Here is a 4,697-nt window from a genome sequence, read left to right as displayed (position 1 = left end):
AGGGTTTAGATCCCTTGTTTGATTTACTTTGTAAAGAGATGAGGAGTTATATGAAGTTTTCTTGTTATTTTTTTTAAGATGTTGAGATGTTCTTTCGATGATGTGAGAATGATGTGAGATTTTATATCCGTATTTGAGTTTGAGTATTTGAATAATTCGAGATAATTATTTGAATGAGAACGATGAACTCGGAAGTGAGATCTGAGTCCGTTAAGACGTTTTTCAAAATTTTGACTTTTTGACGATGAATAGTAAAATACTGCTATTTCGTCTTTTTGTCGACTTTCAAAATCTTATGTGCACGTCGTCGAGAAATATTCTTAGTTTTTCGATACGAGTCCAATAATGAAAGTTTTTATTTTTGGACGACGAGTGAATAGTAAATCAGGATTTCTCGATAAACGAAATGAGCTCGTTTATCAGAATTTCGAGAACGAGCTTGCGTTTTCTTTATTTATATAGAATTACGAGTGCAATGAAAGTGAGTAGAGGTTGAGAGGGCGAGTAACGAAGAGTATGGGTAGTTAGTCGTTAAAACGAGACGAAACGAGATATTTAACGACTAACGGGTTAATATCCTAAATATCTAAACCTACCCTACCCCAAACCACCCCCCCAACCAACCAAACCCACCCACTCACATTTATTACACGGCTATATCAGCCAACTCACACAACAACAAACACATTCACACACACAACACCTAAAACACACACACACTTCACGCCATTTTCATTTTAGCTTGAGCTCAAGCTTTTGACTTCCGATTTGAGCACCGAGACGAGCGCCGATCATCTTTTCGATCACGTATCTAAGTAGGTAAGATCTCTACCTACGTTTTGATGGTTTTCTTTTCGATTTTCGTCGACGTCGAAAAACGTCGATTCTCGACTTTATTTTGAAACGACGTCGGATCGTCGTGAAATTTTAGTATGTTGTTCTTGGGTAGATGTTGAGCATGTTTAATGAAGGGAGTAAGAACGGAACGAACCGTAGCTATGAAACCCATGAGGGCAGCCCCGTTTTTCACATATTAGCTTGTCTTTCGATTTTTGTTTGATCGTTTTGACTTGATATTTGTGCTTAAGGGTATGCTAGAATCGATATATATTAAATTCGTATTTTTCCAAGCACGAAAATTGTATAAGTTTTTAGAGTATGATTATTTAAATTCGTGAAGTTTGGAACGTTGCATAATGAATATTATTGCGTATATGTGTTCTACGATATCACATGAGCATGCTAATTGATTTACAATTTATGGATGATAATTGTTGAACGAAATTAAAACTGGAATTCTGTCAAAATTTTACAGAAGTTTCAAGCTTATGTTTCGATGAGTTTTCATTGCTTGATGGCTCTGAAATTTTAGTATGTTTATCTATGATATGTGTATTTCGTCGCTGCAAAATTTCATGTCTTTTGGATGATGTTTGGTATTTTAAAGATATTTTAAAAAAATCCTTGACAGAATCTGTCAACTGTTGGTAGACTTCACAAAAACGTTTATATCTATTAATCCATGAAGGATTTTGCATCACCGTTTTTTTTAAACGAAACTAGACTTCAATACTTTTCTAAAAACATAAGATTTCGATTTTTATGACCTCTGAAACAGAGCAGTTTATTATTTCAAAAATGCCCTGTTCTGCTGTCATATTTTTCCAACAGTAAAAGTGTATGAGTTTCATTGTTTATTTGGCAGATCATATGAACGTTTTCTCTTGTGAAATTTTAACCAAATCTTCAAGGATACCTTTAGTTTTGGCTGATTAAATTTGATGGAATTTTATTAAGGTTTGCCTTGGTTTCTAATGGCCTAAACAAAATTGGCAGAAACTGTCAATCTTTGACAGCCTGCACTAAAAGAGCAATATCTCCAAAAACCTTTAACCTTTTTGGTTAACTACCATTTTTAGAGTGAACTACACTTCATGGAGTTTTTGAGATCAATTGGTATGAGAGTTTATGATGATTGAGTTGGTTGTTATGAATTTTTAAAGATGACACAAAAACAGCAAAACTTTCTAGAAAACAACTTGATTATATTTGTTTTGATGGATGATACGATATGACTAAATGGTGTGAGTTGTGAGAGTTATGATTAACGCACATAAATGTTGGTATCTGACACTCGAACAATTGGTGTCGAGTATAAATGATAGTTTACTAATAAAGAGTTTTGATGATTTTGAATTGTTTGGTTTGCGTTGAAAAGATGTCAAGATGTTAAGTTTTGAGTCGAGAGACGAGTTCACGTAGTGAGATTCACGCGTTGAAATCTCGTGGCTGACATTATATATGAATAGGTCATGTCGAAATTTTTAGTGAAATTAGAATTTGAGCATAGTCAATTCTTGTTGACCTGTGACTCAAATACATACCTAATGGAAAGTTTAACTTTCTAATTGGTTAATTAGACGAGATGAGAGCGAATAGATCTGCTAAGAAAGTGGACTTTTCGATGTGTTAAATATTTATTTTAATTGAAGCGCTGCTAATTATAACATAAGGATGTTATAATTAATGAGTAATGACGAGAGATAATAATTGTTATATTGATTAACAATCAAGAGAGATGAACATTAGAGATACTAATGTTTCATAAAAGAGATTAGATTATTAATCGAGGTTTCTTTTATAACTTCTCACCAATTCTTCATAACGATGAAGGTCCTTTTGGGAAGTAACGACTTGAGGGAGAGAGTGACGTTACTCATTGATACAGAGACACAACGAGGTGGGCATTACTTTTACTATACGTATATAGAGATCCCCTGCGTGTCGTAGGCCTCTTATACGAATGAATGCATGAGATGATTTAACTGTTAATTTCAGTTTTATATATCTATCAAACGAGTTTAATGCTACCTTTGAACAAGTTATTTCCTTACAAATCTTTGAACTGGAAAATATTACAACTGTTGTCTTGCCATAAAATGTTTAAATTTTAGTATGATATCTATCTGCTTTGGCTTTGCCAATGATGCAATCGAATTCGGGTCTTGAGCAGTTGATAGCTATCCTGTCAGGGCTAGTGTACACCAGTGACCGTGAGTCATCTAGCGGGTTGGCCGGTCAAGTGACCGTGAGAGGTGGCCACCTCTCCGGCACACAGTTTCAGATATGATAGATTACAAAAGAACTTAGTCTGATCAGACGAACTTTAAGAATCATAAATGAACTTAGTAAGCTTGGGCCTTTTTAGCGAAAAACTCCCTTGCTGTACTGTTTATGATGGCATGACAATTTACAGTTTTGAAGCATGTATTTTTATACCTAGGCATACGTGCCCACTGAGTGCTTTTGTACTCAGCCCTGCATATGTTTTCTAAATGTGCAGGTTGAGCTGATGTGATGATGGTGCTGCAATGAGCGGAGTCTCCAGGGTTGTTAATAAATAGTTAACCTGTCTAGAATATGTCTTCATACATATGTCTAGCTACTTTCCGCTGCAAGATGTTGTTGATGTTATAGTATGTTATGTCATACTTTGAGTCTTAAGAGAATGGTTTCATACGATGTATAACTTGATTAATGATATTAATTAAGTTTTATGCTGTCTTTCATAGACTGTTTTCAATTGAGTATTAATGAATAAAAATGACGAGTTTTATTAAGATGAGTAAGTTTTACGGCTATAAATGACGCCCCTTTTCTTCCCCTTCTTCTTTAACCCCATCCCTAGTCGTGGATCACTCGGCCTAACTATCCATAGTTAGGGCGGGCTGTGACATAATCTGGATATTAAAATTGGGAAGGGTAATCTGTTTAAGTTTTGGCATCATGCGTGGCAAGGGGGAATTGGATTGAGGGATAGGTTCTCTAGATTATTTCGCATTAATAGCAACAAGGGAGGATACATTAGAGACATGGGGGAATGGGATCAAGGCGTCTGGAAATGGAAACTGGAGTGGGAGAGGGACCTGAGGGATAGGGAGCAGTCCAATCTTGAGGAACTAACGTCTTTTATCAATAATGTGCCTCTGATTTCAGGGAAGAACGACAGGTGGATCTGGAAACCATCTTCAAATGGTTTCTTCTCCGTTAACTCTGCTTACAAAGAGATCAGCAAGGAGCTTTCTTCAAACACTCTGTCCAGCACCGGAAAGGAATTCAGAACCATATGGAAAGCAGCAGCTACACAAAAGGCGAAGTTTACGGCTTGGAGAATCCTAAAAGATAGGATGGCGACGTGCGAAAATCTGATAAGAAGACAGATCCCTATTTTGAACGTCGAAGCAGATTGTGTTTTTTGCCGATCACAACAGGAAGACTCAAACCATCTGTTTTTCGGATGTCAAAGAACCTCTGAAATCTGGTATGAATTACTTTCTTGGCTCGGAGTTCAGACGGAATTACAACCACGTGCTAAAGAGCACTTCAACACTTTCTCTAATCTCGGCAACAAGAAAGATGCTTGCAGCCTTAGGAGCTTGTGGATCTGCTCGGTTTGGTGTATTTGGAACCTGAGAAATGAGTGCAAATTCAGCAAATCTTCTTGGAGCAAGGACAATCTGATTAGAGAAATCAAATCAAGAACATGGACATGGAGCTCGGTTTCGGTTCGGAACCCGCAGCGAGAGATTTCAAAGCTTGGATGATCTCCTTTCGTTAGCTTCTGGTTTTTCGTTTTTTTTATCCTTCTTCTTCTTCTTCTTCCTTCCCCGGTGGCTGCTTCTTCTTTCTTTCTCATT

The 4,697-nt window shown here is 36.6% G+C and overlaps 1 long non-coding RNA gene across 1 annotated transcript; it reads left to right on the top strand.

The window, feature by feature from the left end:
* The first annotated feature begins 653 nt into the window (after positions 1 to 653).
* Positions 654 to 3,569, top strand: LOC131003715 (uncharacterized). The gene is made up of 3 exons (XR_009094775.1): positions 654 to 819; positions 2,674 to 2,740; positions 3,344 to 3,569. It is a non-coding gene; the product is annotated as an uncharacterized LOC131003715 (long non-coding RNA).
* Positions 3,570 to 4,697: the final 1,128 nt, after the last annotated feature.

The sequence above is a fragment of the Salvia miltiorrhiza genome, unplaced genomic scaffold (assembly GCF_028751815.1).
Source record: "Salvia miltiorrhiza cultivar Shanhuang (shh) unplaced genomic scaffold, IMPLAD_Smil_shh original_scaffold_259, whole genome shotgun sequence".
NCBI lineage: Eukaryota > Viridiplantae > Streptophyta > Magnoliopsida > Lamiales > Lamiaceae > Salvia > Salvia miltiorrhiza.
The sequence above is the reverse complement of the archived record's forward strand: the minus strand, read 5'-3'. Positions and strand labels throughout refer to the sequence as shown.